Source organism: Zosterops lateralis (genome assembly GCF_965231275.1).
Source record: "Zosterops lateralis genome assembly, chromosome: 33".
In the NCBI taxonomy this organism is placed as follows: Eukaryota; Metazoa; Chordata; class Aves; order Passeriformes; family Zosteropidae; genus Zosterops; species Zosterops lateralis.
Window position 1 is genome coordinate 123,236 of NC_139793.1, and position 22,399 is coordinate 145,634.

Sequence of the window (22,399 nt, forward strand, 5' to 3'; positions counted from 1 at the left end):
GATTTTTAAGGATATTTTAATGATATTTAAATCAGATTTTAATGAGATTTTAATGATATTTTAATGTGATTTTTAATGATATTTTAACAGTATTTTAATCAGATTTAATGTGATTTTTAATATTATTTTAATGAGGTTTTAATGGTATTTTAATCAGATTTTAATCAGATTTTAATTAATTTTTTAACAAAATTTCCTCCCCAGCCCCCGCCCACGCCCCCGCCCTGTTCCCATTGGTCACATGCCATGAGTGTGACCCCCAGGTGACCTTTGGCTGTTTGGCTTCCGGTTTCTTCCCCGGCCCCGCCCAGCTGAGCTGGAGGGGCGTGGCCGAGGGCGTGGCCAAAGTTTTCCCGGAAGTGACAACGGGAACCGGAAGTTTGGGCGTGGCCACCCGAGTGACGCTGGGCGGGGCCGAGGCGGAAAACGGCGACTTCCAGTGTCAGGTGACGCATCAGGGGACGAACTATGAGATGCACGTGACAGGTGAGTAAAGGGGTTAAAAATAGGGGGGTTTTGGGGGGGGGTTTGTGGTTTTTAAATAGATTTTTGTGAATTTTTGTGATTTTTTAATTATTTTTTTGGTGAATTTTTGTGGATTTTTTGGGGATTTTTGAGGATTTTTTTGGGATTTTTTTGGTGGGGATTTTTGGGGATTTTGGGGAATTTTTTTGTGGATTTTTGTGGATTTTTGTAAATTTTTGTGGTTTTTTTGAAGAATTCTTTTATTAATTTTTGTGATTTTTTGGTGAATTTTTGTGAATGTTTGGGCATTTTTTGGTGAATTTTTTCAGAATTTTTTGGGGGGATTTTTGTGGACTTTTGGGAATTTTTGTGGATTTTTGTGGATTTTTGGTAAATTTTTCTGGATTTTTTCTGAATTTTTTTTGAGGGGGATTTTTTGTGAATATTTGAGGATTTTTTGAGGATTTTTTTGTGAATTTTTGAGGATTTTTTTGTGAATTTTTGGGGATTTTTTGAGGATTTTTTTGTGAAAATTTTAATGATTTTTGGTGAATTTTTAATGGGGGTTTTTTTGGTGAATTTTTGAGAATTTTTGAGGATGTTTTTGGATTTTTTGGGGGGGATTTTTTTGAGGATTTTTTGGGAGAGTTTTGTGAATTTTTGAGGATTTGATGAGATATTTTTTTTTGTGGATTTTTTTAGGATTTTTGTGAAATTTTGTTATTTTTGAGGGGGATTTTTGTGAATTTTTGAGATGAGATGCAGGGGACAGGTGAATGCAAGGGGTTTAAAAAGTTGGATTTTTGGGGGATTTTGGGATTTTTTGGGGGATTTTGGGGGATTTTTGTGAATTTTTGTGAATTTTTTGAGTATTTTTTGGGATTTTTTTGGTGAATTTTTTATGATTTTTTTTGGTGAATTTTTGTGAATTTTGAGAGAATTTTTAGGGATTTTTGGGGGGATTTTTTGTGGATTTTTGGGAAATTTCTGAGAATTTTTGTGATTTTTTGAGGGGGATTTTTTTAAATTTCTCTGACAAATTTTTGCTCCATTTTAATGAAAATTTTTTGGGCCGATTTTCACAAACTTTCTGTCAATTTTCACAAATTTTGGGACCATTTAGATCAATTTTGACAAAATTTGGGTTGATTTTGACAAATTTTGTGTCCATTTCCTTGAATTTTTGTCTCACCTTTTTATTTCTCCCCTGGATGAATTTTGGGTCCATTTTTGGTGAATTTTGACAAATTTTGGGTTAATTTTAATAAACTTTGGGTCCATTTTCACAAATTTTGGGTCAATTTTAATGAACTTTGGGTCGATTTTGACGAATTATTTTTTTTTGCCCTGGACCAATTTTGGGTCCATTTAGTCCAATTTTAGGTCAATTTTCACTAATTTTGTGTCAAATTTACCAAACTTTAAGACCATTTTTTTTTACCAAACTTTGGGTCAACTTTGACAAATTTTGGGTCAATTTTAATGAATTTTGCGTTGATTTTGCCTAATTTTGGGTCCATTTGGAAAAAATTTTTGGTCAATTTTGACAAATTTTGGGTCGATTTTTTAAACCAAGTTTTGGGTCCATTTTACCAAATTTTGGATCAAATTTTGTAAATTTTGAGTCAATTTGACCAATTTTGGGACCATTTTTTTTTACCAAATTTTGGGTCTATTTTAATGAATTTTGGGTCCGTTTCAGTTAATTTTGGGTCCATTTTAATGAACTTTGGCTCAATTTTGATCAACTTTGGGTCGCTTTTTTTGACCAAATTTTGGGTCAATTTTACCAAACTTTGGGTCGATTTTTTTTACCAAATTTTGGGTCAATTTTAATGAATTTTGGGTCAATTTTAACTAATTTTGTGTCAGATTTCCCAAATTTTGGGTCAATTTTCACTAATTTTGAGTCAATTTTGGTTCTTTTTTTTTGGGTCCACCTGGACTAATTTTGGTCCATTTAAACAAATATTTGATCAATTTTGACAATTTTTTTGCTCCATTTTAATGAATTTTGGATCAATTTTGACCAACTTTGGGTCAATTGTTTTTAACCAAATTTTGGATCCATTTAAATGAACTTTGGTTCCATTTTAATGAACTTTGGGTCAATTTTGACAAATTTTTGGTCAATTTTACCAAACTTGGGCTGACCAAAGCGGACCCAAATTTTGAGTCCATTTTAACGAACTTTGGGTCCATTTTGACCAATTTTTTGGTCAATTTTCACAAACTTTGTGTCGATTTCGATGAACTTTGGGCCAATTTTTTTTTTGCCAAATTTTGTGTCAAATTTATCAAATTTTGTGTCAAATTTCACAAATTTTGTGTCAATTTTCCCAAATTTTATTTTCATTTCCAGGTGACATTCTCTGCCCACCCAACTTCACCCTCTCCCTGCTGAGCGACCCCGGCCAATCAGATCCCTCCGTCTCTGAATCCGCCCACGCCGACGTCCAATTGCTGTGCCAGGCCCGTGGGCGTGGCTCCTGCCAGGCCAACCTCACCTGGTTGGTCAACGGTGACGTCACCGACCTGGGGGTGGAGCTTTCCACCTGCCACGAGGAGGGCGGGGCCAATCAGGAGGTGCTGAGCGGGTGGGTCAACGTCAGCTGGGAATTGTGGGAAGGGGGCGCCACCTTCACCTGCCGGGCTGGCCACGCCCACCTGGCCACGCCCCTCAGCGCCAGCGCCAGCACCTACTGCAAAGGTGGGTCAAAAAATTGGGTTTTTGGGGTTTTTTTTGGGGAAATTTAATGAAATTTTGGGGTTTTTTTTGGGAAATTTAATGAAATTTAATGGATTTCTTAGTTTTTAGTGAAATTTAGGGTGAAATTTGTTGAAAATTCTGGTGAAATTTGATGGAATTTTGACTTTTTTTTCACCAAATTTTAGGAAATTTGATGGATTATTGGTGAAATTTTGAATCATTTTAAAAAAATCAAATTTTTAGGAAATCGGTGAAATTTTGAGGGATTTTGCACCAAAAATCGAGAAAATTTGATGAAATTTCATGAGATTTCAATTTTTTTCCCCAAATTGAGGAAATCGGATGAAATTTGGTGCAATTTTCACTTTTTAACCCAAAATTTGGGAAATCGGATGAAATTTGGTGCAATTTTGACTTTTTAACCCAAAATTTGGGAAATCAGATGAAATTTGGTGAAATTTGGGCTTTTTAACCCAAAATTGAGGAAATTGGACGAAATTTGTTGAAATTTGGGTTTTTTCAAAGCAAAATCGTAGAAATTTTGACCGTTTTGGGGGAAATTTTGGAAAAATTTTGGCTTTTAACCCAAATTGAGGAAATTTGATCAAATTCAGTGAAAATTTGAGGGTTTTTTAAATAGAAATTGAGGATTTTTTGTGAAAATCAGTGAAATTGATGAAATTTGATATTCAATGCAAAGGTGAATCAAATTTTGGGGGTTTTTGGGGGGAATTTAATGAAATTTAATGAATTTCTTTGTTTTTAGTGAAATCAGCGGAATTCAGGCGAAATTTGATAAAAATTCTGGTGTTTTTGAACTGAAATTTTCTCCTTTTTTCATCAGTTTCTTCCCTTTCTTTGTCACATTTTCTCTTTTTTTTCCTCAAATTTCCTCCAAATTTTCTCCTTTTTTGCTCCAATTTTCTCATTTTCCCACCATTTTTTTGCTTTTTTTCATTTTTTTTATTTTCACCATTTTTCCTCTTATTTTCCCAAATTTTCTCATTTTTAACCAAATTTTAATATTTCTTGTTAAATTTTCCAGTTTTTCTCCAATTTTCTCTTTTTGCTCAAATTTCCTCCTTTTTCCACCAAAATTTTCTTGTTTCCTTCCCAAATTTTTCTTAATTTTTGCCTCGAATTTTTCTGATTTTTTGCCCAAATTTCCTCATTTTTTCCAACTATTTTTTCCGAATTTTTTCACCAAATTTCTCGTTTCTTTCCCAAATTTTCTAATTTTTCACCCAAATTTTCCGAATTTTTGTCAAATTTTCTCATTTTCACCCAATTTTCTCATTTTCACCCAACTTTCTCATTTTTACCAAATTTTCCCATTTTATGTCACTTTTTCCATTTTTTTTCCATTTTTTCTCCAATTTCCTTTTTTTCCACCAAATTTTCCCCTTTCTTTCCCAATTTTTCTCATTTCTCTCTCTAATTTTTTTCCGTTCTTTCTCAAATTTTCTCCTTTTTTCCCAAAATTTCTGTTTTTCAACCCAAAACCATTTTCCCTCAAAATTCCTTGGTTTTTTGTCCTAAACTTTATGTTTTTCACCTCAAATCCTTTTTCCTCCTCAAACACAAGAACTCACCTGGATTTCCACCAAAAAAACGCCATTTTTTTGTCCAAAATCGCCGTTTTTCCCAAAAAAATCCAATTTTTTCCCAAAATTTCAGTTTTTTGACCCAAATTTTTTTCCAACAGGATCAAAACCCTGTTTTGAGGTCCAAATTCACCTGGAGCCGCTCCAGGGGCGGGGCCTTGGGCGTGGCCACTTCCGGCCCCGCCCACCCCCAATCCCCAACCTGGCCCCGCCCACAAACAATCCATTTGGGTGGGGTTTTTTTATTTATTTTTTCACCATTTTTTTATTTTGGGGTGGATTTTTTTGTGTGTTTTTTTTTTAAGTATTTTTGTCATTTTGGATGAATTTTAATTTTTTTTGGTCAAATTTTCCTACTTTTTTCTATGAAAATTATCCGATTTTTTTGTCAAATTTTCTCGTTTTTTGTCAAATTTTGTAATTTTTATGAAATTTTGTCATTTTCACAAAATTTTCTGGTTTTTTCCAAATTTTCCCATTTTTTACCCAATTTTCCCTATTTTCTGTCAAATTTTGTAATTTTCACCGATTTTCCTATTTTCACCTAATTTTCTCATTTTCACCCAATTTTCCTCTTTCTTCCAGATTTTCTCATTTTCACAAATTTTGCCATTTTTTACCCAATTTTCTCATTTTTTTGTCAATTTTCTCTATTTTCCCAAATTTTCTCGTTTTCGCCCAATTTTCCCTTTTTTCACGAAATTTTCCCATTTTTCACCAAATTTTCTCATTTTCACCAAATTTTCTCATTTTTAACCAAATTTTCACATTTTTCACCCAATTTCCCCTTTTCTCCCAAACTTTCTCATTTTCACCAATTTTCCTGTTTTTCCTCAGATTTTCTCCTCCTTTTTTCACTAAATTTTCTCCTTTCTTTTCTAAATTTTTCCGTTTTTTACCAAAATTCCTGTTTTTCATCCCAAATCCCCTTTCCCTCCCAAAACCCTAATTTTTTTTCCTAAAAATCCAGGATTTTCACCCCAAATCCATTTCTCTCCTTAAATCCAAAATTTTCAACTGACGTCACTCAAAAAATCGTAGTTTTTTTGCTGAAAATCACCTTTTTTTTAACCAAAAATCGCTATTTTTTACCAAAATCTCCATTTTTTCACCCAATTTTTATTCCCAAACAGGTTCGAAACCTTTTCCATCTGTCCAAATCCTCCCGCCGTCCCTGCAGGACCTTTACCTGTCCAGCAGCCCCAACCTCACCTGCGTCGCCTCCAACCTGAAATCCCCGAGGCCCAAATTCACCTGGAGCCGCTCCGGGGGCGGGGCCTTGGGCGTGGCCATTTCCGGCCCCGCCCACCGCCTGCCCAACGGCCAATACGAGGTCAGGAATTATTTGGGGATTTGCGCCGAGGATTGAAATTCGGGAGAGGAATTCACCTGTCGCGTGGGCGGGGATGACGTCGGGGACACGCCCCTGGTGGCCGCGATAAAGAAGGAGAACAGTGAGTGAAAATTTTTATTTTTGGGGGGATTTTGGGGTTTTTGGAAAAAATTGGGGGGATTTTGGGGATTTTGGGGGGATTTGGGGAAAATTTGGGGGGAATATATTGATTTTTTGTTGATTTTTTGTTGATCTTTTGGTTGATTTTTTGTTGATTTTTTTGTGGATTTTTTGTTGATTTTTTTGTGGATTTTTTTGTTGATTTTTTTGTTGATTTTTTCTTGATTGTTGATTTTTTGTTGATTTTTTTTGTTGATTTTTTTGTTGATTTTTTGTTGATTTTTGGGGGAATTTTTTGGGGTAATTTGTCGATTGGTGATGGTTTTGGGGTGAAAATTTGGGCGTTTTGGGATAAAATTTGGAGTTTGGGGGTCAACATTTGGGGATTTTAGGTCAAAATTTGAGATTTTTGGTTGAAATTTGGGGGTTTTATGGTGAAAATGTAAAATTTTTGGGATAAAATTTCAGGGTTTGGGGAGTGAAAATGTGAAATTTTGGGATAAAATTTGAGGGTTTTATAGTGAACATGTGGAATTTTGGGGTGGGAAATTGGGGAAATTTGGGGGTTTTCGGATGAAATTTGGAGGTTTTCAGGGATGAGAAATTGAGATTTTGGGGTTGAAATTTGGTGGGGTTTCGTCAAATTTTCTAATTTTTAAATCAAATTTTGGGGGTTTTGGGACAAAATTGAGGTTTTGGGTGAAATTTGGGGGTTTTGGAGTGAAAATTTGGGCTTTTTAGGGTGAAAAATTTGGACTTTTGGGGTGGGAAATTGGTGGTTTGGCGAATATTTGGGGGTTTTAGGGTAAGAATGTGAAATTTTGGGATAAAATTTGGGGGTTTTCGTGAAAATTTGGAGTTTTGGGGTCAAAAATTGAGGATTTTAGGTCAAAATTTGGGGGTTTTAGGTCAAAATTTGGGTTTTTTTAAACCAATTTATCTCATTTTTGTTCTTAAATTTCTTCCAAATTTGGAGTAAAATTTGGGTGTTTTGGGGACAAAACTTGAGGGGTTTGGGGTTAAAAAATGGAAATTTTGGGGTCAAAACTTGGGGATTTTTAGGCTGGAATTTGGGGGGTTTGGGGTGAGAATTTGGAATTAAGGAGGCAAAAAATGGGGGGTTTGGAACAAAATTTGGAGTTTTTAGGGTGAAAATGTGAAAATTTGGGATGAAATTTGGGGGTGGTTTCGGCAAATTTTCGCGCTTTTTTAACAATTTTTTCTCGGTTTTTTCATCTTAAATTTCTTCCAAATTTGGGGTGAAATTTGGGAGGATTTTTGGGTAAAATTTTCTCTTTTTTTTTTACAAATTTTTCTCATTTTTTACCTCAAGTTTTGTCCAAATCTGGGGTCGAAATTTGAGGGGTTTTTCAACCAAATTTTCTTGGTTTTTTCCTCAAGTTTCTTCCAGATTTGGGGTTGAAATTTGGGGGTTTTAAAACCAAATTTTCTTGTTTTTTTCTCTCAAGTTGCTTCTGAATTTGACGTCAAAATTTAAGGGATTTTTAGGTAAAATTTTCTCATTTTTACACCAAATTTTCCTCGTTTTTTTCCTCGAATTTGGAAGAAATTTGAGGGAGTTTTGGGGTTTTTTGGGAGAGATTTTTAGGTGAAAAGTTGCAATTTTTTGGGTTGAAATTTGGGTTTTTTTACGTTGGAGTTTTTGGTGCTTTGGGGGTCAGAATTTGGAGTTTTGGGGTTGAAATTTAGGGGGTATTGGAATGAAATTTGGAGGTTTTAGAGTGAAAAATTAGAACTTTGGGGTCGGAATTTGAGGGGTCAGAGTTCGCAGATTTGGGGTGAGAAATTGCAATTTTCTGGGGGGGTGAGAATTTGCGGATTTTTGGGGTCGAATTTGCAGATCTGGAGTTGGAATTTGTAAATTAGGGGTCAGAATTTGGTTTTGGGGTCAGAATTGGCAGATTTAGGGTCGTTCTGTACTGGGAGACCCAACTGGGAATGGACTGGTCTGTACTGGGAGGGTCAACTGAGATTGGAAGAGTCAAACTGGGATTGGAAGAGTCAAACTGGGAATGATGAAATCAAACTGGGAATGATGAAATCAAACTGGGAATGGGTTTCTCCAACTGGGAGACCCAACTGGGGACCCAAACTGGGAACAGTTTGGTCAAACTGGGAGACCCAACTGGGAATGGTTTGGTTAAACTGGGAATGGAAAAGCCAAACTGGGAATGGTTTTTCCAACTGGAAGACCCAACTGGGAATGGTGAAACCCAACTGGGAGACCCAACTGGGAATGGTGAAACCCAACTGGGAGACCCAACTGGGAATGGTGAAACCCAACTGGGAGACCCAACTGGGAGGGTCAACTGGGAATGGTTTTTCCAACTGGAAGACCCAACTGGGAATGGAAGAGTCAAACTGGGAACGGTTTGTTGGGTCAAACTGGGAATGGGTTTCTCCAACTGGGAGACCCAAACTGGGAATGGTGAAGCCAAACTGGGAGACCCAACTGGGAACTGTTTGGTCAAACTGGGAGAACCAACTGGGAATGGAGAGATCAAACTGGGAGACCCAACTGGGAAGGGCCAACCCAACTGGGAGACCAACTGGGAATGGGAAACCCAACTGGGAATGGAGAAGTCAAACTGGGAATGGAGAAGTCAAACTGGGAACCCAACTGGGAGGGGTCAACCCAACTGGGAGACCCAACTGGGAACCCAACTGGAAATGGTTTGGTCAAACTGGGAGACCCAACTGGGAACGATGAATCCAAACTGGGATTGGAGAATCCAAACTGGGAATGGAGAATCCAAACTGGGAATGGTTTCTTCTTACTGGGAGACCCAACTGGGGACCCAACTGGGAACGGCTTTTCTAACTGGGAATGGAGAGGTCAAACTGGGAGACCCAACTGGGAATAGAAGAGTCAAACTGGGAGACCCAACTGGGAATAGAAGAGTCAAACTGGGAGACCCAACTGGGATTGGTTTGGTCAACTGGGGACTCAACTGGGAAGGGTCAACTCTTACTGGGAGCCCAACTGGGAATGGAGAGATCAAACTGGGAGACCCAACTGGGAATGGAAGAGTCAAACTGGGAACGGTGAAACCAAACTGGGAACCCAACTGGAAATAGTTTCTCCAACTGGGAGACCCAACTGGGAACCCAATTGGGAACGGTGAAGTCAAACTGGGAACCCAACTGGGAACAATTTGGTCAGCTGGGAGACCCAACTGGGATTTGGTTCTTCGAACTGGGAGACCCAACTGGGAATAGAAAAGTCAAACTGGGAATTGTTTCTCCATCTGGGAGACCCAACTGGGAAGGGTCAACTCTTACTGGGAACCCAACTGGGAATGGAAGAGTCAAACTGGGAATTGTTTCTCTAACTGGGAATAGACAAATCAAACTGGGAATAATTTTTTCAACTGGGAGACCCAACTGGGAATGGAAGAGTCAAACTGGGAATGGGTTTCTCCAACTGGGAGACCCAACTGGGAATGGAAGAGTCAAACTGGGAATTGTTTCTCCAACTGGGAGACCCAACTGGGAACGGTGAAACCCAACTGGGAACCCAACTGGGAAGGGTCTTGTCTTACTGGGAGACCCAACTGGGAATGGAAAAGCCAAACTGGGAATGGTGAAACCAAACTGGGAATGGTTTTTCCAACTGGGAGACCCAACTGGGAAGGGTCAAGTCAAACTGGGAATGGTTTGTTCTTAGTGGGAGACCCAACTGGGAGACCCAACTGGGGAACTCAACTGAAAATGGTTTGGTCAACTGGGAATGGTTTGATCAAACTGGGAATGGTGAAACCAAACTGGGAGACCCAATTGGGAAGACTCAACCCAACTGGGGCCCTCTCCATTTGACCCAACCCAACCCTTCTCCAGCCGGTGCCGCCGTCCCCCCGAAAGTCTTTGTCTTCCCACCGCCCCCCGAAGAGTTGGCCTTGTCCGAAACCGTCACCTTGACGTGCCTGGCCAGCGGCTTCGCCCCCCGCGACGTCCTGATCACCTGGACGCACCTGGACGCCCCGGTGGATTCTGGGAAATTCTCCATCTTGGGCCCGGCACCGGACGCCGGAAATTCCGGGAGGTTCTCGGCCTATTCCAAGATGGTGGTGGGGGTGGAGGAGTGGAGGAGGGGCGACGTCTTCACCTGCGTGGTGGGGCATGATGGGATTGAGATGAAGTTTATTCAGAGGAGTTTGGACAAGACGATGGCGAGGCCGGCAAATGTCAACGTGTCCGTGGTGTTGGCGGATTCTGATACCGTCTGTTATTGAAATTTAAAATTATTTTAAGGAATTAAAATAATAAAAAAATTCAGGAATTGAGATTTGAGTTTGGTGGATTTTTTGGGGAAAAGAAATGGAGATTTGGGGTGAAATCGGCGACTTTTGGAGGGAAAAAATGAAGATTTTTGGTGGAAAAATGTGAATTTTTGGTATCGGGAGGAAAAAGTGGATTTGGGGCAAAATCCATTGATTTTGGGAGGGAAATATGTGGATTTTTGGTATCAGGAGAAAAATGTGGATTTAGGGTGAAATTTGTGGGTTCTGGTGAAAATTCTGGATTTTTAGAAAGGAGAATGTGGATTTGGGGAAGAAAAATGGATTTGGGGTGCAATTTGTGGATTTTGGTGAAATTTGTGGATTTTGGAACAGAAATTTGGATTTGGGACGAAATTTGTGGATTTTAGGAAGGAAAATGGACTTGGGATAAATTTGTGGGATTTTAGGAGGAAAAATGTGAATTTTTGGAGAAAAAAAAATTGGATTTTGGGACAAAACCCGTCGATTTCGGGAAAAGGAAAAAACACCAAATTTTAGGCAGGTAAAAAAGTGAATTTTGGAAGTTCTGGGAGGTTCCGGAACTGATTCCAAGATGGCGGTGCCACCATGATTGGAGCGAGGCATGATGGGATTGGGGCGGGGCATGATGGGATTGGGGCGGGGCATGATGGGATTGGGGCGGGGCATGATGGGATTGAGATGAAGTTTGTTCAGAGGAGTTTGGACAAGACGATGGCGAGGCCGGCCAACGTCAACATGTCCGTGGTGTTGGCGGATTCTGATACTGTTTGTTATTGAAAAAAAATTAATGTTTTGAGGATTATGAAATAAAAAAATATTGAGGAATTAAATCTGGATTTTTGAGATTTTTTTAGGGAAAAAAAATTGGAGCTTTGGGGCAAAATTGGCAAAAAAAATTGAGTTTTGGGAGGGAAAAATGGGGATTTCAGGAGGAAAAATGTGAATTTTTGGTATTGGGAGGAAAATGTTGATTTGGGGTGAAATTTGTGAATTTTAGTAGGAAAAATTGGTGAATTTGTGGATTTTGGGAGACAAAATGTGAATTTCATGAAGGAAAATGGATTTGGAGCGAAATTGGTGAATTTGGGAGGAAAAATGTGGATTTTTGGAGGAAAATGTGGATTTTAGGAAGGAAAATGGATTTGGAGTGAAACTGGCAGATTTTAGGAGGGAAAATTTGGATTTTTTGGGGAAAAATGTGGATTTTGGGAGAGAAATTTGGATTTTTGGTACTTGGAGGAAAATGTAGGTTTGGGGTCAAATTTGTGAATTTTGGAGGGAAAATGTGGATTTTTTGGTATTGGGAGGAAAATGTGGATTTGGGGTGGAATTGGTGAATTTTTGGAGGGAAAATTTGGATTTTTGGGGTAAAAATGGGGATTTTTAGGAGGGAAAATGTAAATTTTTGGTATCAGGAGGAAAATGTGGATTTGGGGTGAAATTAGTGGATTTTAGAAGAAAAAAGTGGATTTTTAATAGAGAAAAGTGGATTTTGGTGGAAAATGTGGATTTTAGGATGGAAAGTGGATTTGGGGTGAAATTCGTGGATTTTGGGAGACAAATTTGGATTTGGGGTGAAACTCTAGGATTTGGGAGGAAAAAAGTAGATTTTTAATAGAGAAAAGTGAGTTTTAGGAGGAAAAATGTGGATTTTGGGAGAAAAAAGTGGATTTTTGGACGAAAATTAATTTGGAGGGAAATTGGTGAATTTTGGAAGAAAAATGTGGATTTTTGGACGAAAAAAGTGGATTTTCGGCGAAATCCTCAATTTCAAGAAAAGGAAAAAATGGCAATTTTTAGGCGGGTAAAAAAGTGAATTTTGGAAGCTCCGGGAGGTTCTCGGCCTATTCCAAGATGGCGGCACTGCCATGATGGGAGCGAGGCAGGATGGGATTGGAGCGGCCATGATGGGATTGGAGCGGCCATGATGGGATTGGGGTGGCCATGATGGGATTGAAGCGGCCATGATGGGATTGGAGCGGCCATGATGGGATTGGGGTGGCCATGATGGGATTGGGGTGGCCATGATGGGATTGAGATGAAGTTCGTGCAGAGGAGTTTGGACAAGACGATGGCGAGGCCGGCCAACGTCAATGTGTCCGTGGTGTTGGCGGATTCCGACACCATCTGTTATTGAAATTTAAATTTTAAGAAATAAAATTATTGAGGAATTAAAGTTTGAGTCAAATGGGATTTTTTTAAGGGAAAAAATCGGAGTTTTGGGGTGAAATTCCCAAGTTTGGGAGCGAAAAAAATGAAGATTTTAGGAGGAAAAATGTGAATTTTGGGATAAGTTGATTTGGGGTGAAATAAGTGGATTTTTTGGAGGGAAAATGTGAGTTTTGGGAGGGAAAATGTGGATTTTTAGGAGGAAAATGTGGATTTTTTGATATCGGGTGGAAAAAGTGGATTTGGGGTGAAAATTGTGGATTTTAGTAGGAAAAATGTGAATTTTAGGAGGGAAAATGTGGATTTTTGGTATTCGGGACTAAAAAGTGGATTTGAGGGTGAAATTAGTGGATTTTGAGAAGAAAATGTGGATTTTTGGAGGAAAAATGAGGATTTTTAGGTGGGAAAATGTGGATTTTTGGTATCAGGAGGAAAAAGTGGATTTGGGGCAAAATTGGTGGATTTTAGGAGGGTAAAAAATTTGGATTTTTGGATGGGAAAATGTGAGTTTTGAGGGAAAAATGTGGATTTTTAATAGAGAAAAGTGGATTTTTAATAGACAAATGTGGATTTGGGGAGAAAAAGTGGTTTTGGGGTGAAATTCGTGGACTTTGGGAGAAAAAAAGTGGATTTTGGGAGAAAAAAGTGGATTTTCAATGGAGAAAAGTGGATTTTTGGAGGGAAAATGGATTTGGGCTGAAATTAGTGAATTTTGGGAAGAAAATGTAGATTTTGGGAGGGAAATGTGGATTTTAGGAGGGAAAATGGACTTGGGGCAAAATTGGTGGATTTTAGTAGGAAAAATGTGAATTTTTTAGGAGAAAAAAAAGGAATTTGGGGCAAAATTTTCTCCCCATTTTTTCCCCATTTCTCCCCCATTTTCTCCCCATTTTTTCCCCATTTTCCCTTCATTTTCTCCCATTTTTCCACTATTTTTCAACCTTTTCTTTGTAATTTTTCCCTCCATTTTCCCCCCATATTTTTTCCATTTTTTTCCGCTATTTTGTCCCAAATTTTTACCCTTTATTCGCCATTTCCCCACCATTTTACCCCCATTTCCCCCCTACTTTTTCCCCATTTTTTCCCCATTTCCCCCCTATTTTTCCCCCTATTCCCCCCATTTTTCCTCCACTTTTCCCCCATTTTCCCCCCTTTTCCCCCTCATTTTCTCCCCTATTTTTCCCCATTTTCTCCCCCATTTTTTCCCCCATTTTCCCACCATATTTTCTCCATTTCCCCCCCATTTTTCTCCATTTTTTTTCTTGTTTTTTCCCCATTTCTCCCTATTTTTAACCCATTTTTTCCTCCATTTTCCCCTCATTTCTTCCCCATTTTCCCACCATCTTCTCCCCTTTTTTAACCCTTTATTTGCCATTTCTCCCCCATTTTCTCCCCATTTTTCTGCCATTTTCTCCCTATTTTCCCACCATTTTCTCCTCTTTTTCCCACCATATTTTTTCCCTTTCCCCCCTTTTTTTCCCCATTTTTTCTCCATTTTTTCCCCATTTTTCCCTCATTTTTTCCCCATCTTTTCCCCATTTTCTCCCCATTTTTCCACAATTTTTCCCCATTTTCTCCCCATTTTCTCCCCATTTTCTCCCCATTTTTTCCAATATTTTTTCCTTGATTTTCTCTCCATTTTCTCCCCAATTTTCCGCCATTTCCCCATTTTCTTCCCTATTTTCCCCCCATATTTTCCCCATATTTTCCCCATTTTTTCTCCATTTTCTCCCCATTTTTTTCTGCCATTTTCTCCCAAATTTTAACCCTTTATTTGCCATTTTCCCTCATTTTATCTCCATTTTTTCGCCCATTTTTCCCATTTTTCCCCATTTTTCCTTCATTTTCCCCCATTTTTTCTTTTTTTTTCCCTCCATTTCCCCCCATTTTTTCCTCTTTTTTTTTTTCCTCAAATTTTTCTCCATTTCTTCTTCTTTTTTTCCCCATTTTTTCTCTTTATTTTCTTCTTTTTATTTTCCATTTTCCCCATTTCTCCCCTATTTTCCTCCCTATTTTTTCTGCCATTTTCCCCCATTTTCTCCCCATTCTTCTCCCCATTTTTTTAAACCCATTTTTTCCCCATTTTTTCCCCATTTTCTCCCCATTTTCTCCCCATTTTTTTCTGCCATATTTCCCCATTTTCCCCCATTTTTTCCCCATTTTTTTACTATTTTTTCTTTATTTTCCCCCCATTTTTTCCCCCATCTTCCCCCTCTTTTTCCACTATTTTAACCCTTTTTTTTGCAATTTTGTCCCCATTTTTTCCTCCATTTCCCGCCAATTTCTCCCCTTTTTTTAACCATTTTCTCCCCCATTTTTCCCCATTTACTCCCCATTTTTTCTCCATTTTTCCCCCCATTTCCCCCCCATTTTCTCCCCATTTTTTCCCCAAATTTCCCCATTTTTTCTTCCATTTCCCCCCCATTTTTTGCCTCATTTTCCCCCCATTTTTTAAACCTTTTTTTGCCATTTTTCACCCATTTTCCCCCCATTTTTTCCACCATTTTCTCCCCCATTTCCCCCCCATTTTCTCCCCTATTTTTTCCCATTTTCTCCCCCATTTTCTCCCTTATTTTTCCACCATTTTCTCCCCATTTTTTCCAATATTTTTTCCTTAATTTTCTCCCCATATTCTCCCCATTTTCCCCCACCATTTTCACACCATTTTTAATCCTTTTCTCCCCATTTTCTCTCCAATTTTAACCCTTTTTTGCCATTTTTCTCCCTCATTTCTCCCCCATTTCTTCCAACATTTTTTCTCCATTTTCTCCCCTTTTTTTCCCCTATTTATTTTCAATATTTTTAACCAAAATTCCCATTTTCCCGCAGTCCCCCCGCCCTGCCCTGGGCTGTTCCTGTGGGAGGGGGCGGGGCCAGACCCCTCAGGCTCCGCCCTCTGGACCTCGGGGACCTTCATCGTCCTGTTCCTGCTCAGCCTCTGCTACGGCACCGCCGTCACCCTGATAAAGGTGATCTTTTATGCAAATTTATGCAAATTTATGCAAATTTTATGCTGATTTATGCAAAAATTTAGAATTGCTTTGCTAATTTAATTTTTGTTATTATTATTAGGTAATGTGGTGTTATGAAATAATTTTTTAGTTAAATCAATGCTGGTGTCGCATTGTTCAAGGTGATAATTTATGCAAATTTTATGCAATTTTTATGGTAATTTATACAAAAAAAATTACAATTACTTTGTAAATTCAATTTTTGTTATTATGATTATTATTAGGTAATTTGGAGTTATGATATAATTTGTTATATTAAATCATTGTCGCTGTCACCTTATTCAAGGTCATAATCCATGCTAATTTATGCAAATTTTATGCAAATTTAACGTTAATTTATACAAAAATACAATTACTTAATATTTGAATTATTGGTAATATTGTTAAATAATTTGATATTATTACATAATTTGTGAATTAAATCACAGTTGGTGTCACCATATTCAAGGTCATTATCTATGCAAAATTTATGCAAATTTATTCAAATTTTATTTTAATTTATGCCAAACTTAGAATTACTTTGTTATTTAAATTATTGGTAATATTATTGTGAAATAATTTGGTGTTATTACCTAGTTTGAGAATTAAAGAATCGTTGCTGTTACCTGGATAAAGGTCATTATTTATGCAAATTTATGCAAATTTTATGCAAATTCTATGTTAATTTATGCAAAAAAAATTTAAAAATTTATTTCTTATTGTTTAATGTATAACTTAGATTGGTTATTATTAAATGATTTATTATTAAGTTTTTAAATTAAATTGTTATTGTGAAGATTATTATTCATTAATTGTTATTAATTTTAAAAATTACTATTAATATTAATACAAATGATTATTAGCATTAGTACAAATCACTAATATAAATTACTATTAGTATTATTATTAAATAATTTTTTAATAATTATTTAATCTGTTAATTAAATTACTAATATTATTAACATTATTATTAATGGTATTATTAATTTGTTAATTATTATTGTTATATAACTTGTTAACATATTTTTTTATATTTTTATAGTTTGTTAATATTATTATTAAGGAATTTAATGTTATTATATAATTTGTTAGTTAAATCACCACCGCTGTCACCTGGTTCAAGGTCATCAGCTATGCAAATTTATGCAAATTTATGGGAATTTAATGCAAATTTATTTAAAAATTCAAATAGTTTTTGTTTAATTTACTACTTAGATTAGTATTATTATTATTTAAAAATTTAGTATTATATAATTTAGTATTATTATATAATTTATGTGAATCATTATTATCAATATTATTAATATCAATACTTATTTTTTAATCTGGATTTAATAGATTAATTAAATTAGTATTATTAAAATTATTGCTTATTAGTTTATGATTATTTAATTTCTGAAATAGATTATTATTATTAGTAGTATTATTTATTTATTTATTATTTAATTTAGGAATTAAAGCTTTATTAGTATTATTATTAAGTATTCTATTATTATGTAGCTTGTTAATTAAATTACTATTAATAGTATTATTATTTACTAATTTATTATTATTAATTTCATTAAATTGATTATCATTATTTATTATTTAATAATTATCATTTAATTTATTAATTGAAGTATTATTGATATTGTTATTGAATAATTTATTATTATATACTTTGTTAATTAAATTATTATTAATATTATTAAGTATTTTTATTATTATTATATCATTTGTTAATTAAATTGTTATTATTATTCATTAGTTATTGTTATTTGTTTTTAAAATGAAATTATTATTAATGATATTATAATTATTAGTTATTAATAATAATTATTTGATTTATTAAATCAATTAATATTTCTATTATTATCTATTAATCTTCATTATTAATTAATTTATTTATTTAATTTTATTATTATTATATAAAATCAATTTACTTTCTTCAAGGTGATTTTCGTTCATGCAAAATGTTTCAATTCAAATAAAAGAAAATAATATTAAAAAGAAAAATAATTTTAAAAAGGAAAATTAAATTATGCAAATTTTTCTTTTTCTTTTCAGGTCCTTTGAGATCCTGGAAAACAAAGAAGATTTTTTTGGGGGAAAATTTTATTTGTTTTGGGATTTTTTCGGTCAATAAATTCAAATTTTGGGTCATTTTGTGTAATTTTTTCTTTAAAAATTCAAATTTTCTGTTTAAAAAAGTCCCATTTTTGACCATTTTTGGCGTCAAATCCCATATTTGAACCCAAAATTCAATAAATTCATAAAAAATTCTAATTTTTAGCCAAAAAATTCTTTATTTTTTACAATTTCGTCCCAAAATTCCCAAAAAATTGGCAAAAAATCCAAATTTTGCCCCCAAATCCCCCAAAATCTCCAAAAATCCCAAATTTTTCCCAAAAATCCACAAAATTTCCAATTTTTGGCCCCAAAACCCCCCCAAAAATCCAATTTTGCCTCTAAAATCCAAAAATAATCCCATTTTTTGCCCCAAAATCCCCCAAATTCCCTTTTCTGGACCAAAAATCGCCAAAATTCTCGAAAAATCCCCAATTTTTTCCACAAAATCTTCAAAAATTTCCAATTTTTCCCCAAAATCCCAAAAAAATCCTTTTTTGGGCTCCAAAATCCCCAAAACCTCACATTTTTGGCCCCAAAATTCCAATTTATACCCCAAAATTCAAAAAAATTCCCTTTTTTGACCTCAAAATTCTATTTTTCCCCAAAAATCCCCAAAAAATTCCCCTTTTTTACCCCAAAATTCCAAAAATTTCAAATTTTGGCTCCAAAATCCCCCCAAAATTGAAGTTTTTTTACCCCAAAATTCACATTTTTGCCCCATTTTCTCTCCAACACCCCCAAAAAATCTCCAAAATTCACCCGAATTCACAAAAAAACTCAAATTTTTCCCCATTTTTTCCCTCCTCGTGAGAAATTCTTTGTTTTTCACCCAAAATTTTCTCGATTTTGGTCAAATTTTTTTTCTTTTTGACCCAAAGTTTTTTCAGTTTGACCCAGATTTTGACTCAAATGTCTTGCTGTTTTTCTCAAACCCCAAAACCACAAATTTTTTTTTTCCCGTGAGAAAAAATTTGGGTCGAAAAACCAAAATTTTGGTAAAAAATCGACCAAAAATTACAATTTTTGGACTAAAATTCATCAAAATTTTACAATTTTTGGGTAAAATTGACCAAAAATTTTAAAATTTTAGGGGAAATTTGAGAATTTTTGGTGAATTTTGATAAATTTTGATGAATTTTAATGAATTTTTATGAATTTTGGGGGGATTTTTGACCCAATTTTTATAGATTTGATCAATTTTTGTGAGTTTTGAGCGAATTTTGAGGGATTTGAGTAAAAATTGAGGATTTTTGGGTCAATTTTGGGCGATACTGGGGCATTTTGATGAATTTTGATGAATTTTGATGATTTTTGAGGAATTTTCTTTTTTTTTTCTCAAATTTTGGTGGTTTTCCCCAATGTTGGAATTTTTAAACCCAAATTTGACAGAATTTTGTTCAATTTTCATGTTTTTGACCCAATTTGGGGGAGTTTCACTCAATTTTGGGTGGTTTTAATTCAAATTTTGACACTTTTGAGTCAATTTTAAGGAGTTCGACCCAAATTTGAGGGAAATTGGTCAAATTTTGGGGCTTTTTGACCAAATTTGGGGAGTTTTTACAAAAAATGGTTTCAAATCCCCCAAGTTTTACCCAAAATTCCCTCAAATTTTACCCAAAAATCCCCAAAATTTACCAAAATTCCCTAAAAAAATCCCAAAATTTCCCCAAAATTCCCCAAATTCCCCAAATTTCCCAATTTTTCCCAAAATTCCTCCATTTTCTGCCAAATTTCCCCAAAATTCTCAAAAATTCCCTAAAATTCCTGAAAATTTCCCCCCAAAATCCCCAAATTTCCCAAAAAATCCTCAAATTCCCCCCAAATTTACCAAAATTTCCCCAAAATTTCCCCAAAGTTTCCCCAAATTCCTCAATTTTTCTCCAAAATCCCCAAAATTCCCCCAAATTTTCCCAAATTTTACCTAAAATTTCCCTAAAATTCCCCAAAATTCCCTAAAAATTCCCAAAATTCTCCAAAATTTCCCCAAATTCCCCAAAATTCCTGAAAATTCCCTCCCAAAATCCCCAAATTTGAAAAAAAATCCCAAATTTTTCTTAAAATTTACCAAAAATTCCCCAAAATTCCCCGAAAATTCCCAAAATTCTCAAAAAATTCCCCAAATTTCCCCAAAATTTCCTCAAATTCACCCAAATTTTCCCCAAAAAATCCCAAATTTCCCCCAAAATTCCCCAAAATTCCCTAAAAATTCCCAAAAATTTCCAAATTTTCCCCCAAAATCCCAAAATAAATAAAAACCACCAGCAATTTATTAAAACAAAACAAAACAAAAATTTTTTTGGGGGTTTATTTTGGGGTTTTTGGGTTTATTTACAAAGGACGAGGAAAATTCCAGAATTTTGAGGGGCAAAATTTGATGATTTTGGGTCATTTCAAATGAAAAGAGAAAAAAAAATTTGGGTTAAAAAAGGAAAATTTTGGGGAAAACATTTGTGAATTTTGGGGGGAAAATTAAAATTTTGGGGAAAAAATTCTGAATTTTTTGGGAAATTTGTTATTTTTGGGGTGAAATTTTGAAAATTTGGGGTGAAAATTTCTGAATTTTTGGGTAAAATTTTGAATTTTTTGGGGAATTTGAATTTTTTGGGGGGTAAAAACAGGTGAAAAAATTGAATTTTTTGGGGAGAAAATTTTTGGATAAAAAAGAAATAATTTAAAATTGGGATTTATTTTTGAGTAAAAACCATTAAAAAAGGGGAATTTTCTGGATTTAAAAAAATCATTTAAAAACGGGATTTTTTGGGGTTAAAAAGCCATTTAAAAATTGAATTTCTTGGGGTAAAAAAACATTGAAAAATTCGATTTTTTGGGAGGAAAAAACCATTTAAAAATTGAATTTTTGGATTAAAAAATCGTAAAAAACTGGACATTTTGTTTTATTAAAAAATCATTTTAAAAATGGATTTTTTTGAGAGAAAAATCAGCAAAAAAATGGATTTTTTGGGAGCAAAAACCATTAAAAAATTGAATTTTTTTGTCGTCAAAAAACCACAAAAAAATCAGATTTTCCCCCCCAAAAGTCCCAATTTTTGGGAGATTTTTTGAGATAAAAAACAATTTAAAAAATGGGATTTTTTGCGAGCAAAAACCATTTAAAACTGGGGTGGTTTTTTTGGATATGAAAATCATTTAAAAATTGAATTTATTTTTGAGTGAAAGCCATTTAAAAAGCGTGATTATTTTGATAAAAATTTCATTAAAAATTGGGATTTTTTTTTTTTTGAGAGTAAAATCGAATTTTTTGGGGATAAAAAATCAACAAAAAAATCTATTTTTTTAAGCAAAAATAATTTAAAAAATCGAAACTTTTGCGACCAAAAAAACCCACAAAAAAATCAGGTTTTTTTTTTCCCCAAAAAATTTCCAGTTTTGGGGGGGATTTTTTTGAGGGGATTTTTTTGGGATTAAAAAATCAGAAAAAATTGGAATTTTTTGGTTTAAAATTGGGAGAAAAATTGAGTTTTTTGGGAGTAAAAACCAGGAGAAAAATTGAATTTTTTGGGATAAAAAACCCAAAATTAAAATTAAATTTTAAAAATGAGAAGTTTTTTGGATTAAAAAAACATTTAAAATTTGAATTTTTTTGATAAAAAATAATTTAAAAATGGGATCCTTTTGGGGATAAAAAACCATTTTAAAATGGGATTTAAAATCAACAGAAAAATCGAATTTTTTGGGATCCAAATTAGGAAAAAAAATATCGAATTTTTGGCATAAAAAATCACCAAAAAAAATCAGATTTTTTTCCCCCAAATTCGCAATTTTTGGGGGGATTTTTTTGGGATAAAAAACCCCAATTTTAAAATGGGATTTTTTTGGGAGCAAAAACCATTAAAAATGGGAAAATTTTGGGAGTAAAAAATTATTAAAATTTTGAATTTTGGGGTAAATCTTGGGGTTTTGGACAAAAATTGGGGATTTGGGGCAAAAAATCCCGAAAATATTAAAAAAATGAAGATTTTAAGCGAAAATTTGAGGATTTTACGGCAAAAGTTGGGGACTTTATGGCAAAAATTGACATTTTCCACTGAAATTTGAGGATTTTGAACCAAAATTTGGGGATTTTGGGGGGTTTTAGGTCAAAAATTTGAGGTTTTTTAACGTTAAAAAAATGAGAGTTTTAGGGCAAAATTTGGGGATTTTAAGGGAAAAAAATTTGGATTTTTTTTGAACAAAAATTTGTGAGTTTTCCGTAAAAAATTTGGGAATTTTTACCCAAAATTTGAGGAATTTTTAGGGTAAAATTTGAGGGATTTGATCCAAATTTTTGGGGATTTTAAGTCAAAAATTTGAGGATTTTTTATTGTAAAATTTGGGAGGTTTTGACCCAAAATTTGGGGATTTTTTGCCCCAAAATCTGAAATTTTTTGCCCCAAAATCAGGTAATTTTCTTCCCAAAATTTGGGGGTTTTTGGCCCAAAATTAAGAATTTTTTACGCAAAATCTGGATTTTTTTCACCCAAAATGCCAATTTTTTTGCCCCAAAATCCCGAAATTTTTTACCCAAAACCCAAATTTTTTCACCCAAAATCCTGGAAATTTTTTGCCCCAAAACTTGAATTTTTTTTCTAAAATTCTGCAAATTTTTTTGTGCCAAA

The 22,399-nt window shown here is 34.6% G+C and overlaps 1 gene segment (V, D, J or C); it reads left to right on the plus strand.

Moving 5' to 3' along the window:
* The first annotated feature begins 246 nt into the window (after positions 1-246).
* On the plus strand, positions 247-10,485 carry LOC310921159 (Ig alpha chain C region-like). The segment is given in 6 exons: positions 247-252; positions 312-486; positions 2,828-3,175; positions 5,913-6,112; positions 6,161-6,233; positions 10,091-10,485.
* The last annotated feature ends 11,914 nt before the right edge of the window (positions 10,486-22,399 follow it).